General features: G+C 45.0%; 1 protein-coding gene across 1 annotated transcript in view; it reads right to left on the bottom strand.

The window, feature by feature from the left end:
• The window catches only part of LOC139802406 (neuronal PAS domain-containing protein 2-like), a 102,075-nt gene extending 74,983 nt beyond the window's left edge, over window positions 1–27,092 (bottom strand). The window contains exon 1 of the mRNA XM_071757552.1: window positions 27,008–27,092. The gene's annotated coding sequence lies outside the window, so the exon portion shown is untranslated. The remainder of the gene's footprint in view (window positions 1–27,007) is intronic.
• Window positions 27,093–27,304: the final 212 nt, after the last annotated feature.

Here is a 27,304-nt window from a genome sequence, read left to right as displayed (position 1 = left end):
CACCACTCATTTCACAACGGGCAGGAACGTTTCCTCTGGGTTTAGCTGTATCCACACACAACCTTTGCTGAGTGAAGCTGCCCATCTGAACAGGAGGAACATGGTTCACACGTGCAGTTGTGGGCACGCCAGAGCTGCCCTCTCCCTCCTCTGCCCTACTTGCTTTGCTGCAGTTACATAAGCAGCGTTTGCCTGGCTCCTACCTCCTCTCTTCCTTCACTTGTTTTCTCATTTTTAGGACACAACTTTACTCGATTTACACTGACCTCTTTTGCAAGAGAGGGTAGCATATTTTTCTGACTAAAGCCTCTTATCTTTAATAACCCAGTACGTTCACTGCCTAAGTCAATAGTTAGACTCGAGAATTCTGTTAATTAGAAAAGCAACCACTAATCAATAGTGAAACCTGACAGCTCTGTGTAACAGAGAAGCAGCTATGCAGAAACTGAGACTCTGCAAGCAAGGCAGACACCTACACAAGTATCATACTCATTTTCTTCTTTTCATTCAGCACTGGAAAATACGTGAACATATTGCGGGGCATCCAAATGACCCCGTACACAGCCATCTGAGAGAAAAACTGTTTTAGTTATAGTAGAAAAAAACCGAAACGGCAGCACGGCTGATATTCAGGCCTTCCAAATATCAATTTCTTCATTAAAAATGTGGGTACCAGTTAATACAGTCCACAGTGCTCCCTGCACTCCTGCTAATGCAGCTTAACCGTTCAGGAGAGCATCAGCAGCAGTGTGGGCTGAATGCCTTCACTGGGATCTTGCCAAACACCAGCTGAGGGCTTCCTTCTGCCTGCAGATGTGTATCACAGCTGGCAGCCAGTGCACTGGCTAATGGTAAGCTGAAAACTTTTTTATCCAGGGTATAAGAAAACTTGCCATGTGGAGGGCAGGGGTGAACAAGGGAGTAGAAGAAGCATGATGGTGGGAAAAGGAGAGAAACTCATTAAACCAGAAGGTAACAAAGTGCAGAAGGTCCAGCTCGATCCAGAAGTCCTGTCCTCACTTTGCTGTCCACCAGCCCAAGGATACAGCATGTTAGGATGCCAGAGAACTGCTTTAAAACATGAGCCTCCTATGGAGAAAATTCTGGTTCCCCAACTTCAAGTTCAGCAGCTGCCAACCTCCCAGACAGCAGGGCTGAAAACCCACAGGAGGAATTTTGCTTGGAAGCCTTAGCACCTGCTGGTCCTTAGCACCTTTTGTACCCAACCCAACATGATGGTGCTTCTTTACTTAAACATAAGGAAAGATTGATCAGATGTTAAAAATTCAAAAGATATTCTGTGTCATAATTACCCAGACTCACAGAAGTGCATTCAGTGGCATGTCCGAACCTCCTTCCTCTTCACAAGAGGAACAGAAACTGCTTCTCAAACAAATGAGAACAGGGCATTTGTTTTGTTTTGTTTTGTTACCAAGAAAAATCAACAGTTGATAGCAGACATATAGAAAAACAACCCTGCTTACTTATAATCTTTCTGGAGCAACCAGGATAACTTCAGATTATTTTACATAACTGTGTTAAATCCCTCCTGAGAATTATTTGCCTCCTACACTTTAGGGTGCCTGAGCTTAAAAGATGGCCAGTTATTTAACAGGCTTGTGAGTAGCTTAAAAATGTACCAGCACTTCCTGCAAAAGAGCAATCTCGAGTGGATTTATTTTGTTACCTTCACAGCCCCTCTAGGATGGACAGGAGATTGTTCTTTGATGATGCATTTTATTTTGAAATGCTTATTGCACCTGTGCTGCTGTGCATTTCAATTGTAATGAACTTAAAAAATATCAATATACATGGCCAACACTTGGAGTGTCTTTTCAAGCAGTATTTGCAGTAGCAGCCTTACAGAACTTTACTAGTCAGTTTGCAAAAGCTTCTGTAATTTGGAAGGGGAAGGAACATCTCACTTTTCCTGCACTGCCTTCTTAGAAAGGAGAAGAAATCTGACTGATGAATAGTCCAAGATTTTTGCAGGAACTCAGAAATGCAACTGGGAAAGGAAAAGACAGAAAGATTCAGCCCCAGCTGTGCTATGATCTTTCCTTCTTGGAAAAGGAAACTTTTGATTTTTGGTCTTTTGATGTTTGGTGTGTGTGTGTTTGTATATGTTTCTAACCACAATTGTCTGTCCTTACCTAACATCACTTACAAAGATATGTAACAAAGTGAGAAGAAAACTCTTGAAGAAATTTTACTTTTAAGCCCAGTAACTTTCAAAAGAGTTTGCATGCAGCATACTGGAAGCAGCCCCTTTGTACCACACTGGAGTGGGCAAGGTTCTTGCCTGGGCTTCTCCCCTTCCTCTAGGCTGCCTTTTCTGAGCAGAGGAAGGTAGGTAAAAGGAATCACAGAATTATAGAATAATTTGGGTTGGAAGGGACCTCTAAAGGTCATCCAGTCCAACTCCCCTGCAATAAGCAGGGACACCCTCACCTAGAGCCTCCTCAAGCCTCACTTTTAGTATCTCCAGGGATGTGGCCTCCCTGGACAACCTGTTCCATTTTTACACCACCCTCAGGGTAAAGAACATTTTCCTAATATCCCATCTAAATGTATTCTCTAACTTAAAACCGTTGACCCTCATCCTATCACAAGCCCTTATCAACAATCCCTCTCCTGTAGCACCCCTCAGGTACTGGAAGGTTGCTCTTAGGTCTCCCCAGAGCCTTCTTTTCTCCAGGCTGAACAGCCCCTGCTCCCTCAGCTTGTCAAGTCAGAAAGCAGCAGTAAGCAGTGAAGGGGCTTTAGAAGGCACTAGGATTATCTTCCCTGTCTTACAGACAGCAAACCAGAAGACTGGTAACATCTTCATTTTTCTTTCCCTCTGACAGCCTGGCAGCAGAATACATCATCTGTTAATCAAACTCTCACCAAGCTATACAGGGACAGGAGTCACTGTTAGCAACCTTAAAGATGGAAGAAGTGCAAGGCCAGACATAGCAGCTTGCTCAACTGTGATGGTAAAAACCACCTCAAGCATCCCACAGAGCTGTGAAAGGGAGCTGAAGCCATTCCTGAGCATCACTGCACCATCACCCTTGGGAATGTGCCTCATAAGGCTGCAGAAGCACTTCTATTATTATTTTGATGGTTAATCCAGCTGAGAGCTGGACCAGCAGCATGATGCTCACAGTCAGCAGCCAGCCTGAGTGCAGCCTTTGGAGGGACAACTGAGCTCCCTTCCAGCATCAGCTCCCACCAGCCCTCAGAAACTTTCTGTTATAACCATCACTGTCTTCTTCCAGCAGCCTGAGAGCTGTAAGGACTGCAGGTGTATCCAGGGTTAAATCTCATGCTGGGAAATTCAGAGGAAGGTCCCTATGTGCTCCATGGCACCCATCAAGTCACTTCAGCTGACTGCCTCCACCCAGTAACCCATATCCTGCTCTTGCACAGAGGGACTAGAGCAGGGCAGGGAATGGGAGAAGGAGGCACTTTGTGCAGCCAATGTAACCCTTTCTTCATGCTCTGGGGCTGAATTTCCTGTGCTCATGGCAGGGCAGAGGGAAAATACAGCCCTGAGCACAATGATTGTCATTCTTGTAACCAGGGACTGATGTGAAACATTCAGTACTGAAATCAAAAAGGAACAAGAGGGCCCATAAGCTGGTTGCCATGAAAAAAGAAAAACAAACAAACAAAAACAAACAAAAAACCCCAAACTGCTGCAAACTGGCCAGAAAGGAGTAGAGACCTGTGTTACTAGTTACAAACCAGATGAGAAGGAGAGAAGGTCATCTCATCCCAGGCAAAACAAGATTATGTGCAGTCAGCATCCCCCCGAGCTGCAGACAAACCCTTATGCTTAACAAAAGGGTAAATTGAACCCTGCTGCCAAGGCAGCTTCCTGGGGACCTGCAGGGTCAGGTCTGCTGCAGGGAATCCCTGGGCACTGCAGCACTGCGGATCAGCCCCCTGCATCCCTTCACACTTGGCTGAAGCTGTTCAAGAGGATGTGCCAAAACACGGATCTCTAACCTCAGAAGGGAAGGGGTACAAGCAGAGTTCAAGCTGACAGAGAGACTGTGTCACAACAGATGAGATGAACTCCAGGGTGAACGGAAGAAGGGACTGAGCCTGAGCAGCCCTGTGCTGGCCAAAGGACAAGGCAGCAGCTAAAAGAGTTTCTCGTGGAAGCTCTCTGCAGAGCTGGAGATGGCAGCAGTGGGCAGCATGGATGAGCAGCATGGATCAGCCCTGTGCCAGGACCTGCATCACAATCTTGGACAAAACCAGGCTCCAGTTTTCACACCTCTCTTCATCCCAGCCCACCCCTTGTATTCTGGGCTGTGTCCTTCTCTGGGCTGTGGGGTAGGAAAAGAGGAACTTTCCTTCTGTCTCTCTCTGTATATGTAAAACTTCTATGCTGAAATAATATAAGTAAACTCACCTAGAAACAAGAAACCCAAGTCAGCTTTCCAAGAATACTTTGGATTTTGTGTTTGAGGGTGTATATTTCAGCTCCCTGACTTCAGCAGAACTATTTTGCAGTTGCCTGAGGCAACAGAGCTGACCATTTTTTGCATACAAATAGATAATACAACGGTTGATATTAAATACCGTCATTCCCAATTTATTGGGCTCTGTATTTCAGAGCTGGGTTAAATGCCTCCACTGTCTGCTAGTAGTATAAAAGCTACATGACTACCTGGTATTGTTATATATCAGAATTGTCAGGGAGGTACAAACCTTATCTTAATTACTGGAGAGAAAGTTGAGAGTACCCAGGTGATGAACTTATCTTATTCACACACTGGGTTTGCCACTTATTCACTTCAGGGGAATAAACATACATCATTTACACTTGTAAGTACGTTATGTTCTCTCTTCCCCTTAAATAAGTCCCAGCAGGGAGCACTACAATTGAGCTGCCAAAAAGGAAAAAGTCAAAACACAATTTTCAAGCTTGGGCACATTAAAAATCTCCATTGTCACTGTGACAGATCTGTATTTTATAGATCAGGTCTCTCTAACCAACACTGTTAAAGATAATGGGGCAGTCTCAGTTACTGCTGGCAGCTCAGCAAGCAGGGGTATCCATGGGTATCACAGGGGGAGCACAGCAAGGAGCAGCCCCAGGCACCCACCCCACAAGGGAACAATGTCCTGGCCACAGTGCCTGACCACACCAGGGGCAGGGAGAAACCTGCAAGCAGGGAAGCAATAAAGCATGTGGAGAAGTTTTTACTCTGTTCTGTAGCTTCTCAGAAGAGTTCCAGGAGCTGGGTCCACCTCTGAACTGTGCTGCCCTGGCTGACAAGCAGTGTGTGACTGAGCTGAGATTTGGGGTTGAATTAGAGGAGATGGTCCATTCCCCCATCCTAGTGGGCAGGTACAAGTGACCAGCTCACCTGACATCTTGTCTGTGGTTGCCTTGCAAGGATGCTGTACAGAGATAGATACCCAAAGTATCCCCACTGCCCAGATGCTAAAGGAAGTTTGAACCACAGACTCCATAGCAGGTGCTGAAGTTGATCTCTTGCTGCTTACAGGCTGTCCAAAGTGCCAGGGATAAAGACTTTCCAAAAGATGTCCTAAGCTTATCCCCAGGGGGACCAAATGACCTTCCCCTTTCCTACCAACCATACCAGGGAAGGAGTTCTACCCTTTCCTCAGCACAGCCAAATGCTACATGGAATATGGTGTTTAAATGGTCTTGAGACCACTTACCAAGGTGGTAAGTGGAAGTTTAGGCTAAGCAAGTGCTATTTCCATTGAAAATAAAAGATACTTAAGGTTTATTTAACTTAAATTTTTCTGCTGTTCAGTGAACTGTTGACATTCAAAGAGTGAAAAAAAGCTTGCACCAAGCCATCTGTGCCTTCTGTCTGTTTAGTGTAGGGTAAAGTCTTAACAAAGATTCATGTGTGGAAATGGAAAGAACCATGTATAGAAAAATGCAAATAAGCAGCAGGGCTGCAGAGCCAGAGCAGGGGCTAAATTGTAGCCTTGAGACAAATGGCTAGGACAGCTTTTCCACAGTTTGTCAAGAATCACTGGGTGTTAACCAACCCTTTCCAGCTGTCAGCAGAGCATTAAGCAGAGGCAGAAAGGGAACTGTGTTCTGCACAGCAGAGTTGCAGCTCGCAGGTGGAAAACACCTGGGGGCTGGGTTAGAGCAAATGTTATGAAGGATCCAGAGGATCAGGGAAACAAGAGGAAGAGGAAAAACTTCCCCTGCTCAGGGCCTGAGCTTCACAGAAAGGGAAAATGGACAAATGCCCCAGGGGTAGCACCTACACATCACAGGGCAGAAGGACACCCAGGGCAGCTCCTCAGCAGTGGGAAGCTGTTGGGTGTCTGTGAATCACAGCTGCTTGTGCATCCATCCTCTTCACATCCCCTGGGCATGGTTGTTCGTGTTAATCATCCAAAGACAAACCTTGTTATCCAGCCTCAAAGAGCCTCTCTTTAGTTTTTCACAGGAAATGTGTAGAAACAACAAAAGAACATTTTTACGTGACACCAGAACTCCACAAAATCTTTCAGTCATGCTTCTGACTGAAAAGTAACACAATGATTTGCTACTGGCACTGCTGCTCAGGCTCATTTGTGCCTTTTTCCAGGGGAGCTCTGACATCAGAAATTCCCAAGGGTTTCATAATCAATCAGGATCCATATTTTCCAGGAGAATGCCTTATTTAAAAAGCATCAGAAAGCTCTCAGCTAATCCCTTCACAACAACAAAGCACCTTTCCATCCTTTCTTCTCCCTGTTATTTTTTTCTCCTAATGCCATTTCTTACACTTTAATACATATCCAAATTTTCTGATTCTTCCTTGTCCTGCTCTTTGGTCAGTTCTTAGTAAAAATGTGAGCAAAAGATGCAACCTAATCCCTGCTTTTGTGCTCCCTGAGGTAATCTTGGGGAAGATAAGGCCATAGGAAAGAAAGAATTGGGGGTGTGAGCCACAACTCCCTCTTCTCCATCACTGAGCAGGATGGCAGCACTGATCTTACAGTATGGAAATACCAACAACCCGTCTGGAAAAAGTGAATTTCCCTAAATGTTTGAGCAAACTGAAGGTTTTGGAGCCGTTATTAATAGACTGGGGTAGCTGGGAAAAAGCTCACTGTATACACTAATGAAAATGTGTCTGAGTACTTTATAGCCACGAATTTTTATTTTTAGAGAGTTGTGGGTGGTTAAGTAACTCCTGGCTGCTTGTTTCAGAGGAGCAGCAGCAAGTGTCCTGCCTGTGGAAAACCCTGAGCCACAAAGGATGGTGGAATTAAATAATTTCCTGTAAGACTGAAACAGCCTTTCAGCTGAGGGAGACCCAGAGTGCAATTTAAAATCCAGATGGACAGACAGCCACACATTGCAGGGTAAAGCCCAGCAAAGTTCAGGGGAAAAGGTAGCGGGGAAACAGCAGAAGAAGGGCACGACCCCCAAGGCTCTCCCATTGAAATTCCAGGGGGCACTTCAGAAAGGCATCGTGCAGTTATTCCTATTGGGATTCAGCCATGGAGCTGGAAATGACCTTTCCTCAGCCTACGTTGAGCAGAGCCCCAGCAGCCCTTAGCTGCTTGCATGTCAGCTCAGCTCTGGATCTCAAAGCTCCCTGTGCAGCACCCAAGGCTGCAGCCCCAAAGCTCCACATCTCCCTTCAACATCTCCCCTGCAGCACCAGCCACCTTCCAAACCTCATTCTCATCTACCACAAAATTGAAAGAGGTGAGAGGCAGGGGCAGAAAACAGATTTCTATAGTTTCAGATGAAAATATAAATAAATTGGTTTTCATCACCATGCAGTCTGGGGAAGAGGCTGTTCAGGGCTTGCTGTGCTCACTTGTCTGCAGGGAATGCAGCATTCACTGCTCCATCACTGCAGGCTTTGGCAAATCTAGGTACAGGGTGACTAAATGCCCTGACCATGTTCAAACACTCCCTGAGAATGGCTGATTTGCTCAATTTCCAGCTAACTTTAATTTGGTTTTTCATGGAAGGCAATTAAATAGCCATAAGCCATAGGCATGGAGGTACCCTGCTGTGGACTCTGAAAGCTTTTCTACAAGCCCAGTATTAAATCAATCCCTGTGGTGGCCAAAAAATTCCTGCTCTACAATTAATATCCTTTGGTCAGTTCCTGTTTATAAGAATAACAAAAAAATACATATTGTGTTGCAGTTAAGACAGCAAGGCTCATGTTCAAGTCTGGTTTTGCCCAGTTGATTCATCTAAAGTAGAATATTTGGGGAGCTGCAGAGAGGTAAGCAGGGCAAGAGCTGTTGAGAATCTGATGATTTTATACGTTGCAATCCTCTTCCATCTTTAAAAAGAGCTGAAGATTTTATTAAGGTATCCAAGGGGATGCTTGTGATGTTTCCAGGTACAGTGCATGTGGTTATCTTAATGGCATCTCCACCCATCATCAGCTCAGATTATTGAACACAAAGATGGGAAAACACAAAAGCAATCTTAGAAGTGTGGAGGAGCTGGGTGAGGACCCTGGCTAGAAGCTGACCATGCCTGACCCCTGAGAAGCCCCAGTTCCCCTCTGCTCACAGGGACATCACTCAAACCACAGCTGCAAGGCAAAGACCCAGTTCAGCTCACAGGGAATTTGAATTCTGTGCTTGACCAGCCACTGATAACAGTGGGCTTTGCTGATATAAAACTCTCCAAAACACAAACATCCGTGTGCAAAAATTACTGTCTTGATGACAAAAAAAGAAATAACTTCCTTTCAGCCAGCCCTTGTAGATGGTAATTATGGAGCCTTTCATTGGCCACCCATTGGGTGGGGGTTTTCAGATGGGAAAATAAAACCCCTAGAATGTATAAATGAAGGAGAAAGATATATATAACATAAAGCCTCACTATAATTAATGGAATACAAACATATCCGTGTCTGAATGAGACTGCTGCAGTAAGTAAAGGTTCTCTTCATCCTCTTCCATTTTTCAAATAATTCTTGAAAATAAATATTTGGGTTATTTTTCATGTGAGAGACAGAAAAAGAGGAAACACATGCATCATTCTTTACAAGCTATTATTTTTATATTACTAAATAGCTGCTGTATTAAGAAGCCAAGAGAACACAACTGTGTATTTAGTCTCAAAACAAACTCCATATGAGCAGAGCCAGGGCTGGCTGCTCTCCCAAAGCCCTTGCTCTAACATACTTCAGCTTGCAAAACCATCTTTAGAGAAAGAAAACACCACAGCCTCATGTCTGCCTGGCTGCTTGCCTGCCTCCAAACAGCTGGTCATGATGCTAACTAAGGCAGGAATAGGATTCCAAAAGACACTTCCCTCAAAAAAAAAAAAAAAAAGACACCAAAAACCAAACCAAAACAAAAAAACCCCACAAAAAGATCAAGCAAACACCACAACCAGCCAACAAGCTGAAAGCCCAAAAGCTTATGCACTGACTGGTGAGCTGAAACTCATTTTGCACAGGCTACAGGACAGGCATCAGATGGTAAGATGTTTTAATTGCTAATGGCCTGGTCTGGATTTCAAGGCATGACACAGAGATAAAGGACTCTATATCCTATTATCAGTCCCCTGAGCAACTGTTACATCTTATTAAGTGTAACTAGGTTCATAGGTCAGAATCTCATACGTGGAGAGTAATATGTATTTTCTTTTACTGGAAGCAGAGTATTATTAGGACGTTCCTTTGCCATAAGAATGGTTTGTAAGTTCCTAAGCAGAGCCCTAATATCAGGCTTTGATATTTTTACTTTCATGTTACAGCTGCTGAAATGACAAAGCTGGGCTGGTGAGCTATTTGTGCAGCAGGGATGAAGGACAAACTCAGATTGCTGAACTTTCATGTCACTTTCCACCCCAAAAAATCCAGGTAAAAGCACTCAGATAGCACTCTCATCATTGTTTTGCAGAGAGAGAGAGAGAAATCAAGGCCAAGCACATTTTGCTGCAGGCTTTGCACAAGATGACACAACCAAGGGGTCTGAGGGTCAAAGCAGCACGTGTGATGTGACAGCTCTGTCACCAACAGACTGTCACCAAACTCACCCTGACCTGGTACCCAAAGGCATGGATTTTTTTAAGAGTCAATTTCCTAGAACCATACAAACCCAGAATGGTGAAGGCTGGAAGAGACTTCAAAGACCATCTCATTCCAAACCTTCTGCATGGGCAGGGACACCTCCCACTAAACCAGTCTGCTCCAAGCCCCATCCAGCCTGAACCTCCCCTTCCAGGGATGGGGCAGCCACAGCTTCCCCGGGTAACCTGGGCCAGTGTCTCACCATCTTCAGTGCCAAATTTCTTCCTAATGTCTCACCTAAATCTCTCCTCTTCCAGTTTAAAGCCATTACCCCTTGTCCTATCACTACGTGCCCTTGAACTTCCAGGCCAAGTCTGCATCCCCACATTCCCTTAGGAAACAAGGCCAGCAGGAATGTCTGCTGGGTATTTTGCATTTTCAGTGCATGCCCCTCCTCACAGCATTAGAGCTTTTGCTTCTCAAGAAGCACTTGGCTGGATTCTGGTCCATCATACACCAGCAAACCTCCTCTGAAGGACATGGAGTAATGTCTACTTTAATCAGCTAAGAGGCTGATCCAGCCCTCTAAGAGAGCAGGGGGCAGGCAGGGGGGGAGCTGGTCCCCTCCATGCCAAACACTCAGCATCTGGGCAGGCTGGGGGCTGCAGGCTGAGGCTGAACACACATTCTCTGGTAGTTACTGAACTGATTGCCAGCAGAGAGGGAAGTGCAAGGCAGCAGTGATAACTGAGGTCCTGCTGAGCAGCCACCAGCCAGGAACCTTTGCAGATCCAAGAGACTGATAGTGGCTCATAAATAACACATGCTCTGAGAGATGCTGCAGTTTGACTTGCATTTCATTAAATGGTAAGAGAAGCTGATCCTTAGTTAGAAATCTGGAGACTTGTGGCTGCATTACCCACCTTGCCCTTCTTGGAACAACATATTTTTCCACCATTTGTGGAAAGTCAGATATTTTCACAAGCAAGAAACATGAAGAGGCATGTGAAAAGCATAGTGCTGAGGGTGGCCTGTGCAGGCTGCAGAAACCATGGGCATGGTTCTGGGCATGCTGCTGCTGTGTGGTGATTTGATGCCATTTTAGCTTAGAGAGGAGTATTAAGTGATGTTGTCCTTCCTCTGTTCTGCTACGTCTGCTCTGCCAGCAGAAAGCTCTCTGCAGTTTAAGAGAGCAATTTTGTGAGGTGCAATCTTTCTTCAAATCCTCCTCCTTTTTTTAATATTTTTTTCCCCTTTAATTTCTTTTAGATGAGTTTTCAGAAGCACCAAAAACTGGATGAATCACTTGGGTGAACGGCCCACATAGTTTCCTCTTAAGTCAGCTTTGGCAGAGAGCCACTGAACATACTCTGAAGCTTTGCTTTAATATTTTTATTGGTGAGATAATTCAAATATCTTAAGCCAGGCCACCTATCCCTTGTTTACCCCACACTTTGTACTTAACCAGAAGAAAGAAAGCTGCAGGAGTATGGACACAAAGGAACAAAAGGAAAAGACATCAAGAGGGAAGCTTGCCTCCAACACTGAAGGAATTTCCCTTTGGATATAACATGATACAACCAACAGCAAGGCTGGGGCAGTCCAGCCAGGTGCTGCTGATCTTAATGGCAGATGGATGCCACCTCTGGATTGATCAGCCCCAGAAGGGGCTCGTGCCAGCCCTGTGGATGTGGAAGCCACAGCTGCTGCCTTTGTGCTCCCCTCGTGGGGCCATGGAGTCTACAGCAGCACAGGGACAAGGGATCTGCTCCATCACCCAGCATGTGGGTTCAGTGCTTGGGGCAGATACAAACTCAATGCAGCACAAATAAGCTTCACCTCCACCATCACAGAAGCAGAAAACCATGAGAGCATTTGGGTTGGTAAAGACCTCTAAGACCATGGAGCCCAACCATAGCCCTGCTGCCCCCCTGGTCTCACGGGGAAGGTGCCTGCAACTGTGTTCCTTGTATTCTCCATCAGGTTTCCCACCCTCAGCCTGGAACCTTTGGTGATCTGACCCTGCTGGCAGCTGCCCTCTATCTGCAGACCTGGCAGCATGGTCAGGATCTCTGGCTTTGAGGAGGCAGAAAAGGACAGAACACCTGGGGGATAGACCCAGTTTTGGAACAAGCAATGTAAGCAACTGGGGGTGTTTTGAAGAGATCAGAGCCTGAATCAAAAATCCTTGACTTCAAAATTCACCATTCTAATCTGGATTCATATTTTGCAGATGTGCCAAGGGATCTTCTCTAATGTATTGCTCGATCTGGCAGCAAATTCTTGCAGTACTTAATTCTGAGTGACCCCACATCATTGCACTCTCCAGTGAGTTCAGAAAGTTTTTTGACTTCAAGCTCACCATTTAAGAAGAAGGAAAGTCTTTTTTCCTAGCCACTGGATTCCAATTAGCTTCACCTTTCATTCCAAAAAAGGAAGCCACCATAAAGCAAGCATCCTGCAAAAGGATAATCCCATGCAAGTACAGAAAGACAAGTTCAAACACATTTGACTGTTTTAAAACACTGCTTGTATTCATTTTAGACTCACTTTAGCATGGCAGGTCACAGGAGTATAAACACACTGTGGGATAAAAAAAAAAAAAAAAAAAGGCCGAGCTGGCAAACAGTCAGAACTTGCTGTTCCTGACCCAGTAACCTACTTTTTGAGCACCACGTAACATGAAAGCCACCCCGAGCTCAGACTACGACGTCACCTCTTACTTAACTTCTCAGAGGCAAACAGTGGGTCTGGCTGGGAAGAGTTAGACAAGCTGTGGTCATCATTTACTTCATTCTGGCCACAAAAATCATTTTTGGTTGGACAGGAATACAGTGTGAGGTTTCTGACCTCAAGCCATTGAAAGTCACTGTCTGAACATGCCCTCTCCACGCAGCAGAATTTGACCTGGGAGTCCATCATGCTGACATACAGAGAAACCCCAAATTTTGTCTACAGCATCAGTGTTATTGGTAAAGAAACTGTCCAGGGGCACACTTCATGAAGGTGACCTCTTTTACCTCCATAGTGCTGCTTTAGATGCTTTCACTCCAGCTCCCTCATCCTGACCTGATATTCAGAGACCACAGAGCTCAGTCTTGAAAGGCAGAGAAGACCTGAGGATCCCTGTAACCAGCAAAAGCTGCTCTCCTGTGAGAGCTCTCTGGGCTTGTTCTCCCTCCAACAGCCATCATCATCCCATCAGCTGTGAGATGGCATCTTCCTCCTTCTCTTTGCTTGCCCAGATTTCTCCCCTGTCTCAGGCTTCCCTTCAATCCAAGAAGCAGCCAAGTTTGTACACTTTGCCATCTCTGTCAAGGGTGATGAAGGAACTTGAGGAACTGATAAATATGGTGGGATAAGATGTATTTGCTCAAGGATATATAGGGTTCCTTTTTTCGAGGGAAACTCCTGCAGTACTGGGAATTTTCTCCTCAATGTTATTTATAGCTTCTTTTTATTTTTCAAATTATAAAAGCATCATCACTGGTTGAAAGGCACACCTGGACACAGTGCCAGCAGCCTGCAAGAAAAACAAGTAATCTGTGGCATTTATCATCCAGAGCCACTCCATGGTTAATGGGTCAGGAGACAATCACCAGCCACAGGGTCAGTGTCTGTTTCACAGCATGGAGGTTCATCTCTTTTCATGTTGCATGCCCTGGTCTTCCAGAGGCAAAAAAACCCTGTTATACTACTGCTACTTTCCTGACAGAGCAAAGGAAGAGAGCTGGATGATGTTAAAGCAGAAAGGAGCAAGAAGGCTGGTTGTGTTGGTAACCTACACTTGAGTTAGTGGAGAGATACTGAGCCCCCCATGCAGGGTATGCAGAAGGCATGAGTGGAAAACTATCCAGAAACCTGGCAAAAAGTAATCATAGTTGCAAGAATTCTAGGAGTGCCAGGGGGTCTCAGCACAGCCCCAGCATTGCAGGATTAAAGACCTAAATAGGACCCTGGTTCAGCAAAATACTGTCTGCATCTTCAGAGCCATCAGGAGTTTTCCCATTAAAACACAAATAGAAATGGACTAGGAGGAAAGTTTTCAGATAGTTTCCTATTAGAAATAAAAGAAGCACAGAAAGAGAAAATTATTCTCATCCAGAGTTGTTTAAAACTGTATCTACCTCTGTGAACATCCTCAGAAATCAATTTTTAATATTAGCTATTAAGCAGCAAAAGATAAACTGAAAGACTAAATTCAGTCTTAACATTGGAAAGGATTCATATTGTACTGAACATTGGGGAAAACAAATAAGAATAAAAAGACAGAGTGAGAGAAATTACAGATGGAGTTCTTTAGGGAAATGTGGGAAATTATTCTTTCCTGGATTATGCTCATTTTGCAGGCAGTTACTTATTGCATTTCTCAGCTGCAACACACACACAGAATAGGAAGTGGTGGAAATAAAATGACTTTTGCTCCAACATTCCAGCTACATGCAAAAAGAAGTGGTTGAAATAGTCAGAACAAAATGTCTTGAAATTATTCCACCTCCCAGCTGGCTCAGACTAAGATTTTATTTCTGTTAACATTTTGACTTTCCTGTTGCACAGCAGGAGAGGCCAGGGCACTGCAATATCTTAAAAATTCCAGTTGCATTTTCTTGCATCATCACAAACCATTTTCCCACCATCTCTTTTACCACCAGTTTTAACTTAACCTCAGATTAAAAACACATGCAAGTATTTCACTCTAGCTGGCATAAGCACAACACAAAAGTAAATGTTCTACTAGACATAAAAAGTCATTTTTCTTGACTACAATGTCTAATTTAGATCTCTGAAATTGTAAAATTAAAATCTATTCTAATCCATACTTACACAAAAATGCATTTCTAGCAGATTATAATAGCTAACTGCTTATTACACAAAAATCTTGGAATCACTGTATTGTAAAAAAAATAATTGCCTAATTATGAAATCCTGATGATAAAGACACCATTGTCGTGAAAACATCTGGGCTACCAGCCCCCCAGAATGCATCAGATTTCAATAGGCAGAGAAAAATCAGGAGGCAGATGGAAGAAGAGCTGTAAAGAGGTCCAGAGAACAAACCAGCACCCACTGCAATTTTTATATTGAAGCTCGGGTGCTGACTACAAACAAGGCAGTAATAACCTATTCAGAGCAGCAAAGCAGTGCATGTGTTTGGGGACAGAAGGGACAATTAACAAGTGTTATGCCTGTTCTTGCACAACCCTGGAAAAAATATGCATCCACTCTACCTCTTCTTTAATGACAATGTAGAAGAATACTTGTTGTGTTGGGATGTTAGGTGATGGTTTGCAACCTGATGCCTTAGAGTAACAGAGCTGTCAGATTTGAACAGAGCCATCAATGGCATTTCTATAGCATTAACTCACATTAAACATCCTTTAAATGATCTTTGAAGAACAAAACAGGAACAAGCATAGGAAGAGAGGGGGAAAGTATTGAGAAAAGTAAGAGCGACTTGACTGTTGTGTCCAGCCCAAAAGGATTAATCACCAATGAGAAATCTGGTCCTTGTTGTAAGCCTGGTGTAAGGGCTATGTTAATAGCTAAGTTCGTGGCTATGCATATTTTAGCAGCTCATGAAATGCTGAAAGCTTTTCCTGGAAAACAGGGAGTACAACAACAGGGTTATCCCACACGTGAGATGCTAAAGCAAAATGCCCAGCAGAACAAGAACATCTGCAGGAGGCTGGGGGATGCAGTGGAGGAAGAACAGAGCTTGCCTGTGAGCCAGGATGTTCTGGTGCTGAGAGGATCTTCCTCAAAGCAGGGCTCTCCTCCTTTTCCACCTGGACCTAAGCCCTGGAGAAGTGAATAAAAGGCAATTCCAGGGAAGCTGATGAGGACACATTAAATGTGTGAAAGTATGCATGGGTCTGACAGCTCCAGTGAAGCTGGAATTCTTATCTCTACCTAGAGCTCCCATCAGTGACTTTGCACCCTGAGCTCACCTTGAACTCCACAATGGAAACCTCATATGTAAATAATCTCCAATAACCAGGCTTTATGGATGAGACATCAGAAGATGAACACTTATAGGTTACAACACTTCTTTTAGGTTGATTCTAATGCAGATGGCATCAAAAGCACAGTAACCTTCTCACATGGTTGCCATCTGTGGTTCTCTACTAGAAGTTATATCAGGACTCTTATGACAAAAACTGTCAGTTGAGATTTTTAATTCAGTGGACAGATAGTTTCTCAGCCATGAAGTCCTTCCAAATGAAAACTGATCAGTTGTGGATATCTGCTGATATAGGGTATTTTTGATCACTAACATGATAAAATCCAAAGAAGCACCAGCCTGTGCATCTGGTGTGTTTTCCACAAATGGCTCTGCACAGCTGCCAAACTGATGGAGACCATCAGCTCCTTTGGTTTCTGGGCTGCCTGTTTGTTTGCATGGACTTCACATGGGGGGCTGAAACTCACCACCTGTGCAAAGGCTCACCACAAGATTTGTACAGCACTTAAGACTCCCCTAAACATGATATTTGGGCTTACAAGGGATTTTAGAAGTGTGTGCACTGCGGAATAGCCTGCAGGGTACTGGTGTATAGAGTCACACGCACCAGGAAAAGCTTTCATATCCTCTTCAGAAGTGTTACTCTTCTGCCAAGTAAATAAAGATGCGCCTGCTATTTACTTTCCAGCACATATTGCAAAGCTCATGTTAATTAAACTTCTAAGGCACACAACAGAATAAATCTGTATTGATGTAATGCCAACACATTGTATACAAACTCTCCCCCATGCACGTAGTAAATATTTGCTTGGGAGAAAATAACTTGTGCTGTCCTTGACAAGGGACAAGCCAGCTAGGGTGCTGGGGCCAAGAACCTCCTTTCTCCTCTCTTGGGCTCCAGAGCTGGAAGTTTAAGATTGCCTGAGCTGACTTGCAGAGGGTTCAAGCATCAGGCAGACACATCAGAGAGAAGACAGCCAGGATAAAGCTCCCAGGCCTGATGCCAGGCTCCCTGTTACAGTGCCCACTGGTAGCTCTGTGGCACTGGAGGATCTTGGTACAACATCCAAAACCTCATGTTTTTCTTTGGGTGACTGGGTGGTTGTAGCACTGGGGGTACCTCTGTGGTTGAAAAATCCAAAACCATCCCCAAAAGCACTAGAAACCAAGGATAGTTTGTCATGAATTTACCTTCAGGTGAATTTCCAAAGTACTCCACATGTGGACAGATTTCTAAAATATACTTTCTCATCTAAACCCTAATTACTACCAACAAAACACACAAGGAAGCCCAGCTGATATCTTGCCTGATATTTACTGAATGCCCTTTCAGATAACACTGATCTAGTAAGGCAATTGCACTCTGTTAGACAAAACAGTGACTAAATAACCTTAAAGTCAGCTGCCTCTGACTTTAGCAGACAGAAAGTTCATTCCTAAAACCCCATGAAATTGCAATCTGCTGGTATCCTTTCATTATTAAGAATTACTTTTTTTCATCTTTAAAGCAAGGCCTTGCACAAGGCCAAAAGATGCCCAGAAGAGCAGCGTCTTCTCCTTGGGTACTGAGTATGGAGCATAAGAACTCCCAAAATATGTGACAGCTCTGGCAGGCTGTTACAGCACTTTTCTGACTTTGAACCTACCCAATCTGAGATCCCGTTCCTTGGTGTCACACTATATTTTGACTCCTGCCAACTCTCACTAACCAGCTACACCACAGTTCTGACAAATTTTAAGATTGCAACTGTGCTAACCAAGCCTCCTGGCCTCCCCGCTGCCTCCCTGCTGAAGCTCACCCAGAGATACAGGCAAGGAGAAAAAAAGGAAGATTATTTTAAACTGCCATGTTACTCAGACTCTCATACCTGATTTTCAGAAACAGATTAGATAACATTACCATCCTGGATTTGAGGCTCTGGGATTTTGTTTAAGTGCCCAAGGAATGGTCATGGTGATTTGCTTTTAGTCAGTCTCGTCTTCCATGACCTGTAGGGGTAATGGACACACAAAATGCTGCTCATCAGAAGATTCCTCCAGACTTACATCAGATCTGCTCAGGAAAGCCAGAATTGACTCCTCTAGATGACTAACATAAATACAGCTTACAAGAAAGCATATTTACATCAGTTTTGATGATTCATGCAGCAGAGAAAGAAGCCTTAATGCACTTTTTTTCTTCTCCTACACACTGCCTTGTGCTCAGTACTTTGTCTGGAGCTATCTCACAAACGAATGTCTCAACAGCCTATTTTTCTCCCATACATTCTGTTTCCAAACACCATTGCTATCTTCTGTTTCAACATCACTCTCGCCCAGTAGATTGTTACCGAGCTGCTTGTAATGCAAATCCATTGCAACCCACCAAATTTCAGCACTGGAAATGCATAGTGATTTTTTTTATTTTGTCACTGCAATGCAATTTGCTTTTGTGTTTGAATTTTCTGTGTGGCTGAAGCCAATATCTGAACCATCTCTATACCTGATGTTATTAATTAAGGGCCTCAGTCAGCAAACACTGCAGTGAAACTTGAGCTCATGCTTAGGTTCATCTCTGTTCAACAAAGTGCTGCTCTGAAAGCTGAAAATTCAGTCTAGCTTTTCACACCTTTTGTGTTTCCATAGTTTTCATTCAGTGAGGGGCAATACTGTGAAGCTACTTAGGTTATTCCTTTAACCACAGCATTCAGCACAAAAATAAAAATCACCCCAGATCTCCCCACACCCAAAGCAGTAAATTAAGCCACCCCAAACAAAATTAAGAGCTTTAGCATGCACTGAAGGGTAGCTGGGTGTTGTTAGAGCATCAGAACTGCTGCAGAAATACCTTGTGATAGAGCCAGTGAGAAATTTCTCCCTCACAGTTTAGTGAGGGAGAGGCAAGCCAGGCTGCAGAACTGAATCCCACACTCTGGAGGGAGCAGTGTCCTCCTTCCTGCTTTCCAGGAAAAATCCTGGCTCCTGTAAACACAGCCATGCTCCTAAGAGCCAGCAGTGTCTCACATGCAACCAGTGGCCCCCCCCAGAGCAAGTTCTTTTCTAACCATGTTAAAGTTCTAGAGAATAGAAATGCTATTTAAAACTGAATTCCTCCACCAAACTCTTGATGCAGGGTGGCTGCAGGCTAAGGGAGAAGTGACCAGCTGGATCTGCAGAACACACCATGCACAGCATTGGGATGCACAACCCACAGCCAAATTCACTTGAGAAAAATTGTGTTTAACATCTGCAAAGTGACTCAGGACATCCAGACTGAAATGCCTGGGAAGGGCAGAATTTCAAAGAAATGCTCAATACCTGAAACAAAGGGACCTACAGAAACCCAGACTCCTGCCTAAGATGATCACTAGGGCCCTTAAAAAAAAAAAAAAACAAAAATTATTCTGGATTGCAGCAGAGTCTCAGATTACTGGGAAACTGAATCTCACCTGCAAAGTAAAAGTTTTGTTTTGTTCAGCTTCACAGAAAAAAATAATTCTGCACTGATGGCTGATCCATTTGCACAGACACAAACAGAATAATACTTATTGAGGGATCTTTAGGAAAAAATTCAGTCTACCCTACTCTGTGTGGTTTTAAAGTACTTTCTAGAGCTGGTCACAGTTTGTACAAAACACTGAAAAAAATAATAAAGTCCACAGTATTAAGGAAGAGAAAACCTTTCTGCCTAAAATAGCTCTTTTTGAATTTATTCTCATATCTTTGCCACCAAGTACTTTTAGCTCAGTGTTTCTTGCCATTGAGCATCTGGGAACTCAGGTTTTAGGACCAGGGCAGCAAACAGGTGCCAATCTTCTGAGAGTAGACCATGAAGGGATTTTACAGACAACATCTCTGATGCTTGGCTTTAAACACAAATTGCGACCTTTAATTGAGGTTTAACAATCATGTAACAGTCTGAATGTGCATGGAGTAAAATGCTTTGAGGAATCTTTTTTCTGAGGTGCTCTCCAGCACTCTTATGGGTTCCTCAGTCCCTGAATTCAAGTCCTCAGTAGGTGGATTTCCCATCAGGTAGCTGTGTTAATTTAAGGAGTGCTTTTTAGGCATCAAATCCTCCTTGACTCTCTCCAGCAGCAATGTATCATGTCACTTCTCATAGGCCTTGTACTACAGATTCATGTAAAGAGTATTCAAAACCCTATCCAACACTTCCTAAAAAATTGCTAAAACATCCAAGGAAACCTCAACCCAGTTGCTGAAGACTGCAGAGAACACACAACCCAAATCTATAAGCCTACCAGCCAACACTTTTCTACCTTAAAAGTAAGAAAGTTATGAGCGTTCATACATACCACTCCAAATAGAAATATTTTCACCTTTTGGGAGTCAAAAGGTAATTTCAATGGACATTTCCTCCTCAAGATAAAAATACAAGTGCTGTTATGGCAACAGGGCTGTGGGTTTCAGTAGCCTCTATATCACAGCTGGTTAAAACTACCACTGGTGTGCTCCCCGTTAGGACCCAACAAACTGTTTGAAATTCAGAAGAGTGATGAGGCACCTTCAGCCTTGCTATGTTTAGCAGTTGGTAAGCAAAACACATCACAAAGTAAACACCAGAGGAGCTGGTCATGCTCTTCCCCAGGGCTCTGCTCTGTGACCCCATTTTCCCTGATTTTATCATGTTATCCTCGTTATAACAGTTCAAGAGGAGACATAAACATCTCATACATTAAAATTCTCTTGACTTTTAGGAGCAGCCTGATTCAGCAGCCCCCAGGGTGCAGCTTCATGACCAACTCAAGCAAATCTTGGCCTTGAAAAAGCACTTTCACCACTCTCAGCCTCCCTTGCATGGAAGAACTCACTTGAATGGTTGAAAGACCATGCTGGGAGAAAAGTTTTGAAAAGATCAGCTTTCAACTACTTTGCTGATGCAGAGGTGATGGCAGGAAGCAGAAGACAGAACAACCTTCTTTGGTCTTGAACCAGACACCTGTGTACCAATAACCTTACTGGTACAACCCATCATCTGTGTTGGCCACCAAGCAGATGAACTTTGCAGTGTCTGCAGGAACTGGAGGGGATCCCAGCTCAGTATCTCAGAAATGTGATTGCTGTTGGTGGGCTGAAAGCAAGGAATTCCACTCAGAACCTACAGCTCTGCCATTAAGTGATTTTAATACGGTGTTTAATCTATCTCCCACCTCCTTTTCCTGACAGCATTTAAAACCACTTTCCTGTCTTGTTTTCTTAAGTTTTAACTCTAGAAGTCACTCAGGTGCATCTCTACCTTTCACTGATGTGAACCTCCTCATAGGAAGCAACAAAACCAAAGGTCTCCCAAAGCTCTTCCCAGGCATATTTTGTACAGTCCCATCATTTCACAGTGCAAATTGTCACTGACAGCCTTCAAACTCCACACACAAGCTACTCTTCCAGCTTCACACAGCATTGCAATCTCGTGCAGAGCTTCTCCTGCAATCACAGGAAAGAGAATAATATCAGCAGGCACCCCTGGCATGGGGAGCACCACAGAGATGACACGAAACTGAAGAAGACTGGAGATGTTCCGAAGCACTATTAGATGCCACTGAGGAAGGGTTGTTAAAAGCAGATGTAAAGACCTGTGAAGAGGGAACTACAAAGAGGAAACTACTGACAGCTTTCAGCACTGAGTTTTATTGCCCCATAAAGCTCAGCATCATGTCCCACATGCTGCAACGTCACTTGAACCTGTGACCTAATGTTTACATCTATAAACACTTCCGAAGCCCAAGGGTTGCCAAAGATCAAGGAGCTGATTCAGCAACAGACTTAATGTTAAGCAACCCCTCCACCAAGGGAATTATTTATCTGCTCAAATTCAAGGATCTGCTTCACACTTTGGCCAAATGCGAGCCAAAATGGGGCATTGTTTCTGAAAGACAAGTTGTGTTTTGTGATGCAGGGGTGAAGTATTGCCTGGAAAAAGAGATGGAGACACCTGGGAGGAATTCATTGCTTTCTTACTATGGATGCATGAAGGGGGGGTCATGCCCAGTGTCTCGCCAGGGAAGACTGACCTGAGCTGACTGCCAGAGGGAGGTGGTGCAGGAAGGGAGCAGCAGAAGGAGGTGCCCACACCTCCTTCCCTCCCCAAGCCCATCCCTCAGCCATTGAACTCACTGATGCAGGTGAGGTGCTGGTGGGGTCTCTATGTTAGGGATTGGCATCTTCCTACACAGGGAAGAGCAAGAGATAGCCAAGAGCCTCTTTGTATGCCACTTGCCACAGCTCCCCTGCTATGAAAGCGTTGCTGAGAGTCCTGCACTGCTGATCTGGTGTCACAGAGTTCACCTTTTCTGTAGAAGGCTCTGCTCTGTTCCAGCTCCTCAGGTTGCTTGCAAACCTGTGCTGCCTCACCAAGCAATGCACAAGGATGTTTTCTGATGATTTCCATGTCCCTTCTGTTCCTCAGGAGTCCTGTTTTACCATTGCCCAGGAATGAAGGTCTATGAGCCCTGGAGCAGGCACACAGACAGAGTTTATTGAGCAAAGATGGTGAATGTTCTGCTCCTCAGAGCTTGCTTTGTGCCCCTGAGACAACAATTTCCAAGGGACAATTGTGTTCTTGAGAAAAGCAGGCTTCAAATTTGACTTTGGGTAGAGCCCTAAGGTGGATGAGCCTGTCAGTCTGCCCACCTCAGCTGCATGCTGTAAGCAGCTTGCTTACAATAGGACAGATTTAGCAAAAGTGACAATTGCTTCCTGTCCAATATCATGAGCTAGCCCTGCCACAAGAGCTCAGACATGGTGCTCCATCTCCTTTCAAAATCAGCTTATTAATAAACATACAGCCTGGCACAGTACTTTCCACCAGGCTGAAGCAGAACTTCGAGCAGAGGGCTGCCTGAGCCACCCACTTAAGAAGACTCAAAGCCATATTCTGGCCAAGATAAGGCCAAAAGAGCAAATGGGTTCAGTGGGCTGGCACATTGGGGGGACTGGGACAGCAAGGCATCTGCAGTCACCTTTATTATTCATCCTTCATTACGTTATTACTCTGATTCAAGAGTTGATGGAGAGAAGGGCAATCTAATCAAAAGGCTGCTGTGGTCACTGAAAACATTGCAATTTATTGGCCTGCCTCAGGCATAACTTCCCAAGGTCCCAGAGAGCATCAGCACTCCTCTCCTGACAAGACTCAGCAACTTCTCTGAGGTGCTCCACATCAGCAGCTGAGCTGGGCTGCTCTGCCAGGCAACCAGAGGAGACGATTGCCCTTGCTCTATCACTACATGCCCTTAGTTATCTCCACTTTCTCAGAGTGAATACCCTCATCAGGATGCCAAAGCAGTCCTGGTGACCCCTGCCTACATCAAAACCACTCTTTCAAGAAGGAAGTTACACATTGGCAAAGAATACCCAGCACTGCTCTTGCTGAGGCATCTGGCTGGTAAGAGTTTTTACCAGGCTAAATTTCCACTAGAGGAAAGACTTGAGAAAGGTGCTGACACAGTCATATCCAGGCAAGTCCATGACAAACAAGACAAGCAATGTCTTGCTCAGAGAGCTGTTCCCAGAGGGGAGCAACCACCAAACAGTTGGGATAAGCTCCGAGCAGCTTTGCCGATGGGAGACTTGCAGCTGAGTTGCAGATCCCAGGCTCTTTACCAGGTTGTAATGACACTTTAAATTTTTTATTACCATTTCATAATTTTAATTAAACACAGGCATGTGCACAGAGAAACCAGCCTCATATATAGGACAACGCTCACCATCTGCAGGCAGCAACCAGGAACCTGTGGTGGGGCTGCAAAAGTTACAAAGCCACCAGCACCACGGTGATCATTGTATGAAAAACTGGGGAACTCGGGGATATTTTTATTCCTACAGTCACTTTTGGCCTTTCTCCTGTGCTCAACGATGCAGCCAGTGCTTGGGGCCCTGCAGTACCAGAAGGTCCAACTCCACTGCAGGTCTGGGGCAGCTGCTTTGCTGATGCAAGACTAACTTGTACCTCTGTCCTGGAAAGGGAAAGCAGAGGCTGCCACCCATCCTCCTGCTCAGCAAGACAGAAGGAGACTCAAGGAGACAGTGAAGCATAGGCTTGGAGATGTGGTTAATTCTTGGCATCTATGTTTATGTTCCCAGAAAGGCTGCCAATAGCTTCCAATTTTTAAAACAAGTTTTTAATGACAAATTATGTGCATTTAGCAGTCTTTGTGTCCTGGCCAGTCCTGTGCTGCTTCTATTCACTTGCACCCTACCCCAGGAGAAGGGAGCCTGGGACACCAAAGCTAAGGTTTTCAGCCCTGGTGTGACTAAAGCTGTCCTGGTTCTGTTTTAAGCCCAAGACTAAACTGGCTCATCAGCTTCCAACCAGCACACATGGATAAAACAGAAGGGGATGGAACAGAGACAATCTTTCCCCACGTATGTCCTTTCCCTTTGCCAGAGCACAGAACCACTTGGAGTCTCAGTATTGTCCACTGCTGGCATTTCCTACCCCTGTCATGAAGGATGGGTGACACAGGACAAGAGCAGGAGGGAGAGCAAGGGCAGAAGAGCCCAGATCCCAGGAGTGCTGCTGGAGAACTGTTCTAACAAATACCAGTTTTCAGATGGACCACTGTCCTGGACCAGACCCAGACCCAAAACATGTTTTAGATCTGTTCTTGTTGGGATTAAAATACTTAAAAATCAAGCCAAGGTTAAAAAAAACCAACAACAACAAACAAACCAAAACAAAAACAACACCCAAAATGGGCTCAGTTCCTGCCTGAGGGGAAAAATAAAGCAACAATCCTGGGTAACCTGCTATAAACTCTCAGCATTTCGTGCCTGCTCAGGGATCCAGACACCTGAACTGCTCCTTCCAAGCTCTCCATCTCTGCCCACAGGCAGCTGTATCTGAGGTACAGACCTGCTCTCCTAAACCTCTCGCACTTCACCACCAGCAAACCTGTGGGTTAAACCATCTTCTCTTTGCCTTGGGCTGGTATCAGCTGGGAACTGATCAGCCAAGGAGAGATGTCTGCACCTAAATACGAATCAGATTTTCAAGTCTGTGGTCCATCTCTGGCCCAGTGAGACCCAGTGACAGCCAGCCCCAAGCCAGGCTTTAACAGCCCCACTGTGCTGAGTGGCCTTCTCCCCAGCACCACAGAAACCCACAGCTTTGATCTCAGGAGCACGTTCAGAGTAATAAAAACATGAATTACACCATCTGGGGTTGTAGTTGCCATGCACCCACCACCCTCTCTCATGCAGAACTTCGAGTGAGCACAGACCCCAGACAGGGCTGTGCTTGCAGCTCAGTGATCTTTACCACAGCTTGCAGTAAGGAACAGCTTCTGCCTCATCCTGCTTGCACTGTTCACAGATGATGGTTTTTATTAGTTGCACCAACTTCTAGTGAGCAACTGATGATCTTTCCCCCACTGCTGAGGTGTTTCTGCTGCACGGAGAAGCCACCTCCCCAGTCACAAAGATGGTTGTGTCCATGCTTGCCATCTGGATGGGATTTCACCAAGCTCATTTCCCTTCTCCAGGTATGAGTCCTGGACACAGCAGCCACCAGCCACAGGTGGCCCTGTCACACCCCTCCTGGCATGCCTGGGGTGGGGGTAAGAAATGTCAGGGAGCTGCTCTTTGCAAAACTTCTGCAACAAGCCAGAAGCACACTGGTGATGGTGAGGTGCAAGAGAAGTGTCAGACACCACATGTCTGACCACCCACCAGAAACTCAGCATAAAAACCATCAGGGAAAGAGTCCTTGTGTAGCTCCTGTGAGCCTGCAGTGAGACACTGCCCTCAGGTTCAGTCACTTTACTTACACACGTCTCCTCACCCAAGGGCCACATAACCACCTGGACCTACAGAACCACCAGAACCGAGCACAGCAAGAGAAGGAGAACAAAGATGACAGAGGATGTGGGCCCTGGCAGTCTGCTGTTCCAGATGCAAGGACTGAATGCAAAAGCCAAAGTGACAGGAATTGTAACATCAAGTACCCTTAGGACAGTAACAGGAAAGAGAAGAGCCTAAAAACTGAGCACAAAAGATTCACAGTCTCAGGGGAATACAAGCTTGTTTCTAATACCAAGAGATTTTTCTGTTGCATGGTTCATCTTAGGGCAAGACTCACCCTTGCAGTGCCAGTCCCACAGCCTCAGGCTGCTCCAGATTTAGGCACCTGACTGTTCAGAAGCAAATATTTCTGTTTGTGAATACTTCAGATCCCCTTGCTTAATTAGGTTCATTTGGGCTCCATTTCTTGCTGATTGAATCTTCTGTACTCACATCTGATTAGGCTGTGCAGCCCTTCTCCACACCCCTTCTGCTTCTGTAAGGGACACATCAATTTCACCAGTGCCTCCCAGATACTTTAAGTACACATAGCACCTACAGAGTGATCATAACCCCTATAACCTAATCCCCAAAAGCTCAAGCATTCTGTTTACTGTTCACCTTGCTGCAAACAGAGATTGCTTTCTGCTCTGAGGTGCACATTTGACAGTAGCTCCCTGAGAGTGTTACACATACAGATAGCTCCCCTCTGGCAAGCATGTCCAGACCTATAGCTCTGGCCTTACATCATGACCAGTATGGAATAACACAGATATGGAAGGTCCAGTATGGAATAACACAGATATGGGCATCCAGCCCCTGTGGACACAGCGTGCACTCAGCCAACATCATTTCCACGCTGACGAGCAAACGCAGCAGCTGAGCTGAGAACTCCCACAACTCTGCACATGTAACAAACCCACAGCAAAGCCCCAACAAGTTCCATTCTGAATAATGCCAATATCTTGGGATGTAAAGCATTTCACTGCCTGAACACAGCCTTCTCTCAAAAAGTGCTGTTACCACTGTTAAGCCCTTGTGGTTTACGCACAGCCTATTCTGGTGTTTCGGGCACATTAGAGGAAAGCAGAAAACCAGCACAAGCAAGTTAGAGAGCTGTTCCACAAAGCAGCAACATCCCAAACTGATCTGTTCCATTGTTAGCTGTGCTTGCTTGAGGTACCATTGCCCACAGCCTCTGCTTTTGGAGCCCCCTGTGCAGGACCAAGCACACCAACACATGCGTGCGCATCCCTGATCCCCCAAGAGAAATACATTCCTGACTTACCCTTTAGCCAGGCAGCAGCCCCAAACCCTCTGAGCCCTCCTGCATAAGAGTTGATGGAGTTTTGCCTGGTTACCCAGCCCGGCCGTTATATAACTGGCACCGTTTCCGCCAGCAGCAGCGAGGATGCTCCAGCGCATCCCTCTCCTCCCCATCCCACACCCACACATCTCCTAACAACAGCTGCCAGGGAAGGGTACAGTGGGCTTTGGGGTACTCAGAGAAAAGTGAAGCTAACAGTATCAAAGAAAGTTCAAAAGGTGCCCAGTGTTTATTAGGAGGCATTGCCATGATGAAAGG

This window comes from Heliangelus exortis, chromosome 14 (genome assembly GCF_036169615.1).
Source record: "Heliangelus exortis chromosome 14, bHelExo1.hap1, whole genome shotgun sequence".
Classification (NCBI taxonomy): Eukaryota; Metazoa; Chordata; class Aves; order Apodiformes; family Trochilidae; genus Heliangelus; species Heliangelus exortis.
The sequence above is the reverse complement of the archived record's forward strand: the minus strand, read 5'-3'. Positions and strand labels throughout refer to the sequence as shown.